General features: G+C 45.0%; 1 protein-coding gene across 2 annotated transcripts in view; it reads right to left on the bottom strand.

Annotated features, from left to right (window-relative positions):
• Positions 1-14539: 14539 nt before the first annotated feature.
• The window catches only part of LOC124036475 (semaphorin-4C-like), a 126676-nt gene continuing 124727 nt past the window's right edge, over positions 14540-16488 (bottom strand). For both annotated transcript variants that reach the window (XM_046351116.1, XM_046351117.1), the window contains exon 16: positions 14540-16363. The gene's annotated coding sequence lies outside the window, so the exon portion shown is untranslated. The remainder of the gene's footprint in view (positions 16364-16488) is intronic.

The raw sequence follows: 16488 nt of genomic DNA, 5'->3' as shown, positions 1-16488 counted from the left end.
ACATTTACGTTACAAAATGGCTAGCTAACGTTAGTTTCTTGGCAAGCTAACTTTAACAATAGATTCACTGAATCGACAAACATATTACCTAGCGAAACAGATCAGCGACCATAATAATAATAAGCAAAATGACTAGATAGCAACAACGAAACCGTTTTTCAGCTAGCTAGTATCTTACAGCTGGCAAGCTAGTCTAGGTCCCTAGCGAAATGCACCACTCACAGTAGCCGTGGCACGAAATTCCTTCCGCGACTCGAATAAAGGCTAAAATCTTGTTGAACGTAAACATGTCCAACAAAATAACGTTTAACAAACGTAAAAGTACATTCAAAAACGTTTGCATTCAAACGTTCCAAAATACTGACATAATGCAAAGTTATGGACATTTGGGGACTATTCCGTATGTCTACAGAAGGATCTAATTTCATACGAACTCGCCAATGAATGTGAAAACACATGTCACGTGTCTCTGCAATATCCAATGAATCACATTTGATTTAGTACTCTAAAATGTGTCCCTACACATTCAAAATGAGTATGAACAGCTGAAGTATCCCAACGTATTCCCCAATCCAAGCCCACGCATGGATTGCGTCCTACCTGACAGGTCGCTCCTACCAGGTGGCGTGGCGAGAATCTGTCTCCTCACCACGCGCTCTCACCACTGGTGTCCCCCAGGGCTCTGTTCTAGGCCCTCTCCTATTCTCGCTATACACCAAGTCACTTGGCTCTGTCATAACCTCACATGGTCTCTCCTATCATTGCTATGCAGACGACACACAATTAATCTTCTCCTTTCCCCCTTCTGATGACCAGGTGGCGAATCGCATCTCTGCATGTCTGGCAGACATATCAGTGTGGATGACGGATCACCACCTCAAGCTGAACCTCGGCAAGACGGAGCTGCTCTTCCTCCCGGGGAAGGACTGCCCGTTCCATGATCTCGCCATCACGGTTGACAACTCCATTGTGTCCTCCTCCCAGAGCGCGAAGAACCTTGGCGTGATCCTGGACAACACCCTGTCGTTCTCAACCAACGTCAAGGCGGTGGCCCGTTCCTGTAGGTTCATGCTCTACAACATCCGCAGAGTACGACCCTGCCTCACACAGGAAGCGGCGCAGGTCCTAATCCAGGCACTTGTCATCTCCCGTCTGGATTACTGCAACTCGCTGTTGGCTGGGCTCCCTGCCTGTGCCATTAAACCCCTTCAACTCATCCAGAACGCCGCAGCCCGTCTGGTGTTCAACCTTCCCAAGTTCTCTCACGTCACCCCGCTCCTCCGTTCTCTCCACTGGCTTCCAGTTGAAGCTCGCATCCGCTACAAGACCATGGTGCTTGCCTACGGAGCTGTGAGGGGAACGGCACCTAAGTACCTCCAGGCTCTGATCAGGCCCTACACCCAAACAAGGGCACTGCGTTCATCCACCTCTGGCCTGCTCGCCTCCCTACCACTGAGGAAGTACAGCTCCCGCTCAGCCCAGTCAAAACTGTTCGCTGCTCTAGCCCCCCAATGGTGGAACAAACTCCCTCACGACACCAGGACAGCGGAGTCAATCACCACCTTCCGGAGACACCTGAAACCCCACCTCTTTAAGGAATACCTAGGATAGGATAAGTAATCCCTCTCACCCCCCCCTTTAAGATTTAGATGCACTATTGTAAAGTGACTGTTCCACTCGATGTCATAAGGTGAATGCACCAATTTGTAAGTCGCTCTGGATAAGAGCGTCTGCTAAATGACTTAAATGTAAATGTATTAAACATAAGAATGAGTGTCAGTTTTTGTCACAACCCGACTGGTGGGAAATTACAAAGAGCTCTTCTTGGACCAGGGCACAAATAATACAATAATAATAAATAAATATATGTCTTTATTTAGCCATTTTACATATAAAACCTTATTTGTTCATCAAAAATGGTTAATAACTCACCACAGGTTATGAGAAGGGTGGTCTTGAAAGGATGCACATAACTCTGCAATGTTGGGTTGTATTGGAGAGAGTCTCAGTCTTAAATAATTTCCCTATCCAAAAATCTGGCAGTGGCTTCTGATTAAATCCAATTTTCACAGAACAGCTTGTTGCATTTTCGATGAGACTCTCTTGTTCAGATATCTGTAAGTGGACTGGAGGCAGGGCATGAAAGGGATAAAGAAGCCAGTTGTTTATGTCATCCGTTTCGGGAAAATACCTGCGTAATTGCGCACCCAGCTCACTCAGGTGCTTCACTATAGCACATTTGACATTGTCCGTAAGCTTGAGTTCATTTGCACACAAAAAATCATACAATGATGGAAAGACCTGTGTGTTGTCCTTGTTAATGCAGACAGAAAAGAGGTCCAACTTCTTAATCATAGTCTCAATTTTGTCCCGCACATTGAATATAGTTGCGGAGAGTCCCTGTAATCCTAGATTCAGATCATTCACATAGATAGCCCAGTCGTGTGAGAAACTCGTTATCAGGCAAGCGGTCAGACAAGTGAAAATGATGGTCAGTAAAGAAAACGTTAAGCTCGCCTCTCAATTAAAAAACATGTCAATACTTTGCACCTTGATAACCAGCGCACTTCTGTATGTTGTAAAAGCATTACATGGTCGCTGCCCATATCATTGCATAATGCAGAAAATATACGAGAGTTCAGGGGCCTTGCTTTAAACATTTTCACTGTAGTGTCCAAAACGTCTTTCAAGCTGTCAAGCATTCCCTTGGCAGCAAGAGCCTCTCGGTGGATGCTGCAGTATACCTAAGTAGTGTCGGGAGCAACTGCTTGCATGCCACTATGTCTCTCTGTCATAGCTTTTGCGCCATTAGTACAGATACCAGCACATCTTGACCACCGAAGTCCATTTGATGTCACAAAGCTGTCCAGTACTTTAAAAATATCCTCTCATGTTGTCCTGGTTTCCAGTGGTTTGCAGAAGAGGAAGAGGATGTCTTCCTTAATTGACCCCATGTCTTACTACTCGAAAGTCGTCTTTATACTCACTCAAAAAACTCCAGTGGCTTATTTTTCAAATGGTCATGTTTCGTTTCTAAATGTCTGCGCAAGAGTGAAGGTGATTGGATGTTAATTATTTGACAAGGCTACCTGTATTTGACATTGTGTTGTTATTTCGCTGAACACTAGATGGTTTAATTTTATTGCTGGCAGTGAAACGGGGCTAATCAGGTGCGGGAAAAAAAAACTTGCCCAAATCTATTGCCCCATTGGAAAATATAAATGTACTGTTTGAAAATGTGAAGAAGAAAAAAGTGAGTACAAGACCGAGGACATCCAGGACTGTAGGAAGAAAGACTACAGAAAATCTGATGTAGTGTTTTCTTCCTTCCACTCACTATCTCTCCCTCTGACCCTCCCTCTACAGCACATCCACCTCCTAATTCACATCTGCAGAGCAGTCTGCTTCCCTTCATGTCCTCTCAATTCAGTTTCAATTCAAGGGGCTTTATTGGCATGGGAAACATATGTTTACATTGCCAAAGCAAGTGAAATATATAATAAACTAAAGTGAAATAAACAATTAAAAATGAACAGTAAATATTACACTCACACAAGTTCCAAAATAATAAAAACATTTCAAATGTCATATTATGTCTATATACAGTGTTGTAACGATGTGCTAATAGTTAAAGCACAAAAGGGAAAATAAATAAACATAAATATGGGTTGTATATACAATGGTGTTCATTTTTCACTGGTTGCCCTTTTCTTGTGGCAATAGATCACAAATCTTGCTGCTGTGATGACACACTGTGGTATTTCACCCAATAGATATGGTAGTTTATCAAAGTTTGATTTGTTTTAGAATTCTTTGTAGGTCTGTGTAATCTGAAGGAAAAATGTCTGTCTCTAATATGGTCAAACATTTGGCAGGAGGTTAGGAAGTGCAGTTCAGTTTCCACCTCATTTTGTGGGCAGTGTGCACACAGCCTGTCTTCTATTCAGAGCCAGGTCTGCCTACGGTGACCTTTCTCAAGAGCAAGGCTATGCTCACTGAGTCTGTACATAGTCAAAGCCTTCCTTAATTTTGGGTCAGTCACAGTGGTAAATTATTCTGCCACTGTGTACTCTCTGTTTAGGGCCAAATAGCATTCCAGTTTTCAATGTTTTTTTGTTATTTCTTTCCAATTTGTCAAGTAATTATCTTTTTGTTTTCTCATGATTTTTTGGGGTCTATTTGTGTTGCTGTCCTGGGGCTCTGTGGGGTCTTTTGTGTTTGTGAACAGAGCCCCAGGACCAGCTTTCTTAGGGGATTATTCTCCAGGTTCATCTTTCTGTAGGTGATGGCTTTGTTATGGAAGAATTTAACGTCTCTTTTCTGGATTTTGATAATTAGTGGGTATCGGCCTAATTCTGCTCTGTATACATTATTTGGTGTTTTAAATTGTACACTTATTTTTGCAGAAATCTTATTTTTGCGGAGTCTGAATTTGGTGTTTGTCCCATTTTGTGAATTCTTGGTTAGTGAGCGAACCCCAGACCTCACAACTATAAAGTGCAATGAGTTCTGTAACTGATTCAAGTATTTTTTATACAGATCCTAATTGGTATGTCAAATTTCATTTTCCTATTGATGGCATAGAAGGCCCTTCTTGCCTTGTCTCTCAGATCGTTCACAGCTTTGTGGAAGTTACCTGTGGCACTGATGTTTAGGCCGAGGTACGTATAGCTTTTTTTGTGTGCTCTAGGGCATCGGTCTCTAGATGGAATTTGTATTTGTGGTGCTGACAACTGGACCTTTTTTGGAACACCATTACTTTTGTCTTACTGAGATTTACTGTCAGAGCCCATGTCTGACAGAATCTGTGCATAAGACCTAGGTGTTGCTGTAGGCCCTTCTTGGTTGGTGACAGAAGCACCAGATCATCAGCAAACAGTAGACATTTGACTTTTCTAGGATGGTGAGGACGGGTGCTGCAGACTGTTCTAGTACCCTTGCCAATTTGTTGATATATATGTTGAAGAAGTTGGGGCTTAAGCTGCATCCCTGTCTCACCACACGACCTTATAAAAAGAAATGTGTGTTTTTTGCCAATTTTAAATGCACACTTGTTGTTTGCGTACATAGATTTTAGAATGTTGTATGTGTTTCCCCCAACACCACTTTCCATCAATTTATATAGCAGACCCTCATGCCAAGTTGAGTCAAAAGCTTTTTTGAAGTCAACAAAGCATGAGAAGACTTTGCTTTTGTTTTGTTTTGTATGTTTGTCAATTAGGGTGGGCAGGGTGAATACGTGGTCTGCCGTACAGTAATTTAGCAAAAAGCCAATTTTACATTTTCTCAGTACATTGTTTTCACTGAGGAAATGTTCAAGTCTGATGTTAATGATAATGCAGAGGATTTTCCCAAGGTTGCTGTTGACACATATCCCACAGTAGTTATTGTGTTCAAATTTGTCTCCACTTTTGAAAATTGGGGTTATCAGTCCTTGGTTCCAAATATTGGGGAAGATGCCAGGGCTGAGATGATGTTAAAGAGTTTAAGTATAGCAAATTGGAATTTGTGGTCTGTATGTTTTATCATTTCATGTAGGATACCATCAACACCACAGGCTTTTTTGGGTTGAAGGGTTTGTATTTTGTCCTGTAGTAATTAGAGAATCCAGTGGGTTCTGGTTGTCTTTAAAAGCTGATGAATCTAAGATGTGTAATTGATCATGTATATGTTTTTGCTGTTTGTTCTTTGTTATTTAGAAAAGTGGTTAATCCACACATCTCCATTTTGGATAGATAACTCTTTGTGTTGTTGTTTGTTTAGTGTATTAAACTTTTCCCACAAGTGGTTTGATTCTATGGATTCTTCAATTACATTGAGCTGATTTCTGGCGCGCTGTTCCTTCTTTTTCCGTAGTATATTTCTATATTGTTTTAGCGATTCACAATTGTGAAGGCATAGACTCAGGTTTTTTGGGTCTCTATGTTTTTGGTTGGATAGGTTTCTCATTTTCTTTCTTAGGGTTTTGCATTCTTCATCAAACCATTTGTCATTGTTTTTAGGTTTTCTTAGGTTGTCTGCTTGACATTTTTAGATTTGATAGGGAAGCTGAAAGGTCAAATACACTTTTTAGGTTTTCTACTGTAAAGTTTACACCTTCACAATTGCAGTGAACTGTTTTGTCCAGGAAGTTGTCAAAAAAGGGATTTAATTTGTTGTTACCTAATTGGTTTTGGTAGGTTTCTACACTGCTATCCATCTATAGCATTTCTTAATATTGTGCAGTTCCTTTGGCTTTGATGATTGAGTATTGCTCTGTTCAGGTATACTGATAGGTTCTTATCTGGTTCTGGCATTAAGGTCGCAACAGACTAGTACATGTCCCTGGGCCTGGAAATGGTTAATCTCCCCCTCTAGGTTGGAGAAGATGTCATCTGAGTCGCTTCCCTGTTTAACACCTAGTAGTTTGGTGGATGGGACTACCAGCTCTCTGTAACCTAGGGGGCAACCAGTTGGTCCATCTCCTCCATACCATGTTTCTTGTAGGATGACAATGTCTGTATTTTTTTTTTTGATGAAGTCTGTTCCTGCTCTTTAGGCCAAAGGCAGATAACCTCAGACCTTGTATATTCCAGGATGAGATAGTAAATGCTTTGTGTTCCATAGTGTCTAGTGTTGTTTTTGTGTGGTTTAGGGACCATTACAGTAGGTGTGAGCAGAGCATGTTGAGCATCTGATACATACCTCTTAGGTCACGGGATGGTGTTTGGGCGGGTGTACTAGTGGGGGTTGGGCCTGTTGCTCTGCTCACAGCCTGGGCATATGTGCGGCTACCATGTTCTCTCTCTCTCTGTCTCTCTCTCTCTCACTTTATTTCTCTCTCTGTAGCCTGTGTGTGTCTGTGTGCGTGCATGTGAGTGCGATGAGATGAGTAAGAGCATGCATAGCCGTGGTTGGTGACCTATAAAGAGGAGATTAAAGCATTCTCTGTGGCCCAGCTGTGTACACTGTGACGTCACACTCCCACCTCTCCCTCCCCACAGCTGGGTCTGTGGGTCTGGCACACTGAGAGCATGTGGCTTTGCTAGCACCAGGCATACGGGCAAGCAGCAGGCACAACGTCAACAGGGAAGAGGAGGCTGGATGAACGCTAGACATGGTAATGCAGGCCTTGAAACTGGAGAGAAATAGGCCTGATAGAATAGAATTATAGGACTTATACTGTATCAGGCCTAATAAAATAGAACCAGGCCTATTGGAATATAGTCTTGCCTCCCAGGCTTTGCTCAAGGTGAGTTGAAAGGCTCTGACAGAGGCTTAATAGAATATAATAATGACTCAACCTAATATCAGGCCTAATAGAATATTATATTGAGCCTAATAGAATAATAGAATGAATGACATGTTCAAAAAAGGACTCCAAAAGCACAGGGCCAGTAGGCCTCATTTAAGATGTTAGGGTGGCAGGTAGCCCAGTGGTTAGGAGTGTTGGGCCAGTAGGCCTCATTTAAGATGTTAGGGTGGCAGGTAGCCCAGTGGTTAGGAGTGTTGGGCCAGTAGGCCTCATTTAAGATGTTAGGGTGGCAGGTAGCCCAGTGGTTAGGAGTGTTGGGCCAGTAGGCCTCATTTAAGATGTTAGGGTGGCAGGTAGCCCAGTGGTTAGGAGTGTTGGGCCAGTAGGCCTCATTTAAGATGTTAGGGTGGCAGGTAGCCCAGTGGTTAGGAGTGTTGGGCCAGTAGGCCTCATTTAAGATGTTAGGGTGGCAGGTAGCCCAGTGGTTAGGAGTGTTGGGCCAGTAGGCCTCATTTAAGATGTTATGGTGGCAGGTAGCCCAGTGGTTAGGAGTGTTGGGCCAGTAGGCCTCATTTAAGATGTTAGGGTGGCAGGTAGTGTCATGTTTGTCATTTATTGTCATGTCTTGTCCCTGTGCTCCCCATGCTATTCGTTTCCCTCTGCTGGTCTTGTTTGGTTCTATCCCTCTCTCTCCCCCTCCCTCTCTCACTCTCTCGCTCTCTCTTCTCTCTGTCGTTCCGTTCCTGCTCCCAGCTGTTCCTATTCCCCTAATCATCATTTAGTCTTCCCACACCTGTTCCCGATCCTTTCCCCTGATTAGAGTCCCTATTTATTCCTTTGTGATCCGTTCCTGTTCCGTCGGTTCCTTGTATTGTATTCACCATGCTGTGATTGCGTTTCGCCCTGTCCTGTCGTGTTTTTGCCGTGATTGTGTATCACCCTGTCCTGTCGTGTTTTGTGCCTTCATCAGACGCTGCGTGTGAGCAGGTGTCTCAGTCGACTACGGCCTGCGCCTACCCGGCGACCTGCAGTCTGTGGCCGCTTCTCCAGTTGTTTTCCCTCTACAAATCTAGAGGATTTCTGTTATTCCGTTTTGGACTTTAATAAACTCTGTTTCTGTTAAGTCGCGTTTGGGTCCTCTTTCACCTGCATGACAGAAGGAACCGACCAAGGAATGGACCCAGCGACTTCAGACGCTCGTTACACTGCCGTCGAGATCCAAGGAGCCATGCTCGGCAGACACGAGCAGGAATTGTCTGCTGCTCGCCAGGCCGTGGAAAACCTGGCTGCTCAGGTTTCCGACCTCTCTGGACAGTTCCAGAGTCTACGTCTCGTGCCACCTGTTACTTCCTGGCCTGCCGAGCCTCCAGAACCTAGGGTTAATAACCCACCTTGCTACTCCGGGCAGCCCACTGAGTGCCGCTCCTTTCTCACGCAGTGTGAGATTGTGTTCTCTCTCCAACCCAACACATACTCTAGAGAGAGAGCTCGGGTTGCTTACGTCATTTCACTCCTTACTGGCCGGGCTCGAGAATGGGGCACAGCTATCTGGGAGGCAAGGGCTGTTTGCTCTAACGATTTCCAGAACTTTAAAGAGGAGATGATTCGGGTTTTTGACCGTTCAGTTTTTGGTGGGGAGGCTTCTAGGGCCCTGGCTTCCTTATGCCAAGGTGAACGGTCCATAACGGATTATTCCATTGAGTTTCGCACTCTTGCTGCCTCTAGTGAGTGGAACGAGCCGGCGCTGCTCGCTCGTTTTCTGGAGGGACTCCACGCTGTGGTTAAGGATGAGATTCTCTCCCGGGAGGTTCCTTCAGATGTGGACTCTTTGATTGCTCTCGCCATCCGCATAGAACGACGGGTAGATCTTCGTCACCGGGCTCGTGGAAGAGAGCTCGCATCAACGGTGTTTCCCTGCTCCGCATCGCAACCATCTCCCCCTCTGGCTTTGAGACTGAGCCCATGCAGCTGGGAGGGATTCGCATCTCGAATAAGGAGAGGGAACGGAGGATCACCAACCGCCTGTGCCTCTATTGTGGAGTTGCTGGACATTTTGTTAATTCATGTCCAGTAAAAGCCAGAGCTCATCTGTAAGCGGAGGGCTACAGGTGAGCGCAACTACTCAAGTCTCTCCATCAAAGTCCTGTACTACTTTGTCGGTCCACCTACGCTGGACCGGTTCGGGTGCTACATGTAGTGCCTTGATAGACTCTGGGGCTGAGGGTTGTTTCATGGACGAAGCATGGGTTCGGAAACATGACATTCCTTTCAGAGAGTTAGATAAGCCTACGCCCATGTTCGCCTTAGATGGTAGTCATCTTCCCAGTATCAGATTTGAGACACTACCTTTAACCCTCACAGTATCTGGTAACCACAGTGAGACTATTTCTTTTTTGATTTTCCGTTCACCGTTTACACCTGTTGTTTTGGGTCATCCCTGGCTAGTATGTCATAATCCTTCTATTAATTGGTCTAGTAATTCTATCCTATCCTGGAACGTTTCTTGTCATGTGAAGTGTTTAATGTCTGCCATCCCTCCCGTTTCTTCTGTCCCTACTTCTCAGGAGGAACCTGGCGATTTGACAGGAGTGCCGGAGGAATATCATGATCTGCGCACGGTCTTCAGTCGGTCCCGAGCCAACTCCCTTCCTCCTCACCGGTCGTATGATTGTAGTATTGATCTCCTTCCGGGGACCACTCCTCCTCGAGGTAGACTATACTCTCTGTCGGCTCCCGAACGTAAGGCTCTCGAGGATTATTTGTCTGTGTCTCTTGACGCCGGTACCATAGTGCCTTCTTCCTCTCCGGCCGGGGCGGGGTTCTTTTTGTTAAGAAGAAGGACGGTACTCTGCGCCCCTGCGTGGATTATCGAGGGCTGAATGACATAACGGTTAAGAATCGTTATCCGCTTCCCCTTATGTCATCAGCCTTCGAGATTCTGCAGGGAGCCAGGTGCTTTACTAAGTTGGACCTTCGTAACGCTTACCATCTCGTGCGCATCAGAGAGGGGGACGAGTGGAAAACGGCGTTTAATACTCCGTTAGGGCATTTTGAGTACCGGGTTCTGCCGTTCGGTCTCGCCAATGCGCCAGCTGTTTTTCAGGCATTAGTTAATGATGTTCTGAGAGACATGCTGAACATTTTTGTTTTTGTCTATCTTGACGATATCCTGATTTTTTCTCCGTCACTCGAGATTCATGTTCAGCACGTTCGACGTGTTCTACAGCGCCTTTTAGAGAATTGTCTCTACGTAAAGGCTGAGAAGTGCTCTTTTCATGTCTCCTCCGTTACTTTTCTCGGTTCCGTTATTTCCGCTGAAGGCATTCAGATGGATTCCGCTAAGGTCCAAGCTGTCAGTGATTGGCCCGTTCCAAGGTCACGTGTCGAGTTGCAGCGCTTTTTAGGTTTCGCTAATTTCTATCGGCGTTTCATTCGTAATTTCGGTCAAGTTGCTGCCCCTCTCACAGCTCTTACTTCTGTCAAGACGTGTTTTAAGTGGTCCGGTTCCGCCCAGGGAGCTTTTGATCTTCTAAAAGAACGTTTTACGTCCGCTCCTATCCTCGTTACTCCTGACGTCACTAGACAATTCATTGTCGAGGTTGACGCTTCAGAGGTAGGCGTGGGAGCCATTCTATCCCAGCGCTTCCAGTCTGACGATAAGGTTCATCCTTGCGCTTATTTTTCTCATCGCCTGTCGCCATCTGAGCGCAACTATGATGTGGGTAACCGTGAACTGCTCGCCATCCGCTTAGCCCTAGGCGAATGGCGACAGTGGTTGGAGGGGGCGACCGTTCCTTTTGTCGTTTGGACAGACCATAAGAACCTTGAGTACATCCGTTCTGCCAAACGACTTAATGCCCGTCAAGCTCGTTGGGCGTTGTTTTTCGCTCGTTTCGAGTTTGTGATTTCTTACCGTCCGGGTAGCAAGAACACCAAGCCTGATGCCTTATCCCGTCTGTTTAGTTCTTCTGTGGCTTCTACTGATCCCGAGGGGATTCTTCCTTATGGGCGTGTTGTCGGGTTAACAGTCTGGGGAATTGAAAGACAGGTTAAGCAAGCACTCACGCACACTGCGTCGCCGCGCGCTTGTCCTAGTAACCTCCTTTTCGTTCCTGTTTCCACTCGTCTGGCTGTTCTTCAGTGGGCTCACTCTGCCAAGTTAGCGGGTCATCCCGGTGTTCGAGGCACTCTTGCGTCTATTCGCCAGCGCTTTTGGTGGCCGACTCAGGAGCGTGACACGCGCCGTTTCGTGGCTGCTTGTTCGGACTGCGCGCAGACTAAGTCGGGTAACTCTCCTCCTGCCGGTCGTCTCAGACCGCTCCCCATTCCTTCTCGACCATGGTCTCACATTGCCTTAGACTTCATTACCGGTCTGCCTTTGTCTGCGGGGAAGACTGTGATTCTGACGGTTGTCGATAGGTTCTCTAAGGCGGCACATTTCATTCCCCTCGCTAAACTTCCTTCCGCTAAGGAGACGGCACAAATCATTATTGAGAATGTATTCAGAATTCATGGCCTCCCGTTAGACGCCGTTTCAGACAGAGGTCCGCAATTCACGTCACAGTTTTGGAGGGAGTTCTGTCGTTTGATTGGTGCGTCCGTCAGTCTCTCTTCCGGGTTTCATCCCCAGTCTAACGGTCAAGCAGAGAGGGCCAATCAGACGATTGGTCGCATACTACGCAGCCTTTCTTTCAGAAACCCTGCGTCTTGGGCAGAACAGCTCCCCTGGGCAGAATACGCTCACAATTCGCTTCCTTCGTCTGCTACCGGGTTATCTCCGTTTCAGAGTAGTCTGGGTTACCAGCCTCCTCTGTTCTCATCCCAGCTTGCCGAGTCCAGCGTTCCCTCCGCTCAAGCGTTTGTCCAACGTTGTGAGCGCACCTGGAGGAGGGTGAGGTCTGCACTTTGCCGTTACAGGGCACAGACGGTGAGAGCCGCCAATAAACGCAGGATTAAGAGTCCAAGGTATTGTTGCGGCCAGAGAGTGTGGCTTTCCACTCGCAACCTTCCTCTTACGACAGCTTCTCGTAAGTTGACTCCGCGGTTCATTGGTCCGTTCCGTGTCTCCCAGGTCGTCAATCCTGTCGCTGTGCGACTGCTTCTTCCGCGACATCTTCGTCGCGTCCATCCTGTCTTCCATGTCTCCTGTGTTAAGCCCTTTCTTCGCACCCCCGTTCGTCTTCCCTCCCCCCTCCCGTCCTTGTCGAGAGCGCACCTATTTACAAGGTACATAAAATTATGGACATGCGTTCTCGGGGACGGGGTCACCAATACCTAGTGGATTGGGAGGGTTACGGTCCTGAGGAGAGGAGTTGGGTTCCGTCTCGGACGTGCTGGACCGTTCGCTCATCGATGATTTCCTCCGTTGCCGCCAGGATTCCTCCTCGAGTGCGCCAGGAGGCGCTCGGTGAGTGGGGGGTACTGTCATGTTTGTCATTTATTGTCATGTCTTGTCCCTGTGCTCCCCATGCTATTCGTTTCCCTCTGCTGGTCTTGTTTGGTTCTATCCCTCTCTCTCCCCCTCCCTCTCTCACTCTCTCGCTCTCTCTTCTCTCTGTCGTTCCGTTCCTGCTCCCAGCTGTTCCTATTCCCCTAATCATCATTTAGTCTTCCCACACCTGTTCCCGATCCTTTCCCCTGATTAGAGTCCCTATTTATTCCTTTGTGATCCGTTCCTGTTCCGTCGGTTCCTTGTATTGTATTCACCATGCTGTGATTGCGTTTCGCCCTGTCCTGTCGTGTTTTTGCCGTGATTGTGTATCACCCTGTCCTGTCGTGTTTTGTGCCTTCATCAGACGCTGCGTGTGAGCAGGTGTCTCAGTCGACTACGGCCTGCGCCTACCCGAAGCGACCTGCAGTCTGTGGCCGCTTCTCCAGTTGTTTTCCCCTCTACAAATCTAGAGGATTTCTGTTATTCCGTTTTGGACTTTAATAAACTCTGTTTCTGTTAAGTCGCGTTTGGGTCCTCTTTCACCTGCATGACAGGTAGCCCAGTGGTTAGGAGTGTTGGGCCAGTAGGCCTCATTTAAGATGTTAGGGTGGCAGGTAGCCCAGTGGTTAGGAGTGTTGGGCCAGTAGGCCTCATTTAAGATGTTAGGGTGGCAGGTAGCCCAGTGGTTAGGAGTGTTGGGCCAGTAGGCCTCATTTAAGATGTTAGGGTGGCAGGTAGCCCAGTGGTTAGGAGTGTTGGGCCAGTAGGCCTCATTTAAGATGTTAGGGTGGCAGGTAGCCCAGTGGTTAGGAGTGTTGGGCCAGTAGGCCTCATTTAAGATGTTAGGGTGGCAGGTAGCCCAGTGGTTAGGAGTGTTGGGCCAGTAGGCCTCATTTAAGATGTTAGGGTGGCAGGTAGCCCAGTGGTTAGGAGTGTTGGGCCAGTAGGCCTCATTTAAGATGTTAGGGTGGCAGGTAGCCCAGTGGTTAGGAGTGTTGGGCCAGTAGGCCTCATTTAAGATGTTAGGGTGGCAGGTAGCCCAGTGGTTAGGAGTGTTGGGCCAGTAGGCCTCATTTAAGATGTTAGGGTGGCAGGTAGCCCAGTGGTTAGGAGTGTTGGGCCAGTAGGCCTCATTTAAGATGTTAGGGTGGCAGGTAGCCCAGTGGTTAGGAGTGTTGGGCCAGTAGGCCTCATTTAAGATGTTAGGGTGGCAGGTAGCCCAGTGGTTAGGAGTGTTGGGCCAGTAGGCCTCATTTAAGATGTTAGGGTGGCAGGTAGCCCAGTGGTTAGGAGTGTTGGGCCAGTAGGCCTCATTTAAGATTTTAGGGTGGCAGGTAGCCCAGTGGTTAAGAGTGTTGGGCCAGTAACTGAAATGTCACTGATTTGAATCCCCTATGTGAAAAATCTGTCGATGTTCCCTTGAGCAACTTAACCCAAATGTTGGGTTGCTCTGTATAAGAGTGTAGGCTCAAATGTAAGTGTAATGTTACTAATTGGTTCAGTTTCCTTACGAAGCCCTTATATAACCATTATAATTCCCCTGTGTGATAAAGAAGAATCTTTAATGAGGTATCTTAAATATGTTCCTACATAATATGTGTGATGTTTGTGTTTCTTGTTCTTTCCCCATAGCTACTTGTTTCAATTAGTGAGAGTATACGACTAGGCCTACATCCTCTGCACATTCTGCCTCTAATGCACTGAATGCCCAGGCTGTTATCTCACTAATGAGTTGAAGCGCACTCTGATTTAAATTTATAGTATAATTTTGTACCCTTGAATGTTGGATAACAGGGATGTTTATGCCTACACCCAGTCTCTTGGTTTGATGGTTCATTTACATGAACCCCCAGCACACTCATACACAATTTGAGTAGATTTCTACTTTTATTCATGTATATATACACATATAAAAAAATAAGGACATATGTACAATGATAATAAATATCGACATGTTTTTACAAGCGAAATAATTTACTTAACATCCTTTCATAAACATTAAAACATTGAGAACTGTTTGTTGTTTGCCAGAGGAACTTTTGCAACTTAAAGCCAAAAAGGAAATGAATAATCATAATGGTAATATAATAATATTAATGAAAAGCAACAGAATAAAAAGGCTTAGATGAGAAGATTGTGGAAAGTGTTGTTTATGACCGGCAGAGTGTAATCTCCAAAAAGACAGTAACTGCTCATTTGGTCCAAAATGAGTTAATGTCATTTCTGCTACATTAAATACATGCTTAATCATGTGGACAAGTATCCTGCCTCTATTGTATTGTGTTTTGGAGAAAATGGGGGTCATGTTAGTAGTAACTGCATAAAGTTACTGTTAAACCAAGGTAAATAAAAGCCTTTTTTCTCAGATCCACGCTATGAGCAGTTACTGCCTTTTTGCTATATAGATCCAGAATTGCACATGCAGATTTGGGGGGGGGGGATTGTGCCTTACATTACTTTTGTGAGTTTGATGGATCATTTTCTTCTAAGAGAGTTTTATGACATATCAGACATAATGTCCAAGGATTTTTTTAAATACATAATTATAAGACAAATCAGCTAAATATCTATACCAATCTTAATAGCTCCTGTAGCTTGAATTCACAGCAATGTTAATAGATTGTAAAGTGTCTGAACCAGTGCTTGGTAACATATTCAATCTACACATATTAAATGGATGTATAAATATTTAAGATTTTGTATCAAACCTCAGATCATGAAATCACGAGTTATCATTTGGTTAAAAGAAAGTTGCTTTGCTTGGTTGGTCCTATGACGCTCTGATGATTTGTTTACTTTCTCATGTGCCAGGAAGTCAGGGATCGGCTTCAGTAGATTACTACTGACATCTAAACAGGATGTTGACCATCCACAAGCTTGTTGCCTTCTGAAGAAAATTAATCTCTAAATAAAATATGCAGGAAAGTTCCAGGCATGAGAGTTCTTTGAACTGAAGTTGGACAGACTGTTGAAACTTAAATATCGAAGTGGAATAATAAAATAATATCTAATAATACACCTTTTCAAAAAAACAACTGCAGTCTACTTTGGCTTATCTGAAGGTGAAGAGGCACAGCGAAAGTAAACATGTTAAGAAGATGGACAAATTCATGAACAAGTCCTTAACAACTTGTTAATCATAAATTCATGAACAAGTCCTTAACAACTTGTTAATCATAAATTCATGAACAAGTCCTTAACAACTCTTAATCATAAATTCATGAACAAGTCCTTAACAACTTGTTAATCATAAATTCATGAACAAGTCCTTAACAACTTGTTAATCATAAATTCATGAACAAGTCCTTAACAACTCTTAATCATAAATTCATGAACAAGTCCTTAACAACTCTTAATCATAAATTCATGAACAAGTCCTTAACAACTCTTAATCATAAATTCAACTTTTTTTTAGTAGAAAACATTAGTGTCTGCAAAAGTGTGAAACATGATACACTTCTTTTACAATTATGGTCATGTCATCAGAGATGTGTACAGTACATTTGCAGAGGGGATCATGCAACACTAGGATGAACTAACCACTGATGGCCAAGTAAGTACCTCTTCAACCCAGGGATCATTACAATATTCTACATCCCCTTCAGCTGTCTCTAGTATACATTTTGGTGAGAAAGAAAGAAACATTGTACTCCTCTTGTTCCTTCTCTGGTCCCTGCAGATGTGTCACAAAGCCACCCCTGGAAGACAAAGCACATGAAGAGGAACAGGATAGAGTGGGCACACATAGTGATATATAGTCCCTGCAGCAGTAAATTTAATTGTATATGCAAGGCTGTAAAACTTGATCGTGGCAGTTATTTTT

The sequence above is a fragment of the Oncorhynchus gorbuscha genome, linkage group LG05, assembly GCF_021184085.1.
Source record: "Oncorhynchus gorbuscha isolate QuinsamMale2020 ecotype Even-year linkage group LG05, OgorEven_v1.0, whole genome shotgun sequence".
Taxonomy (NCBI): Eukaryota; Metazoa; Chordata; class Actinopteri; order Salmoniformes; family Salmonidae; genus Oncorhynchus; species Oncorhynchus gorbuscha.
This window is presented reverse-complemented; position numbering and strand designations above follow the sequence as displayed.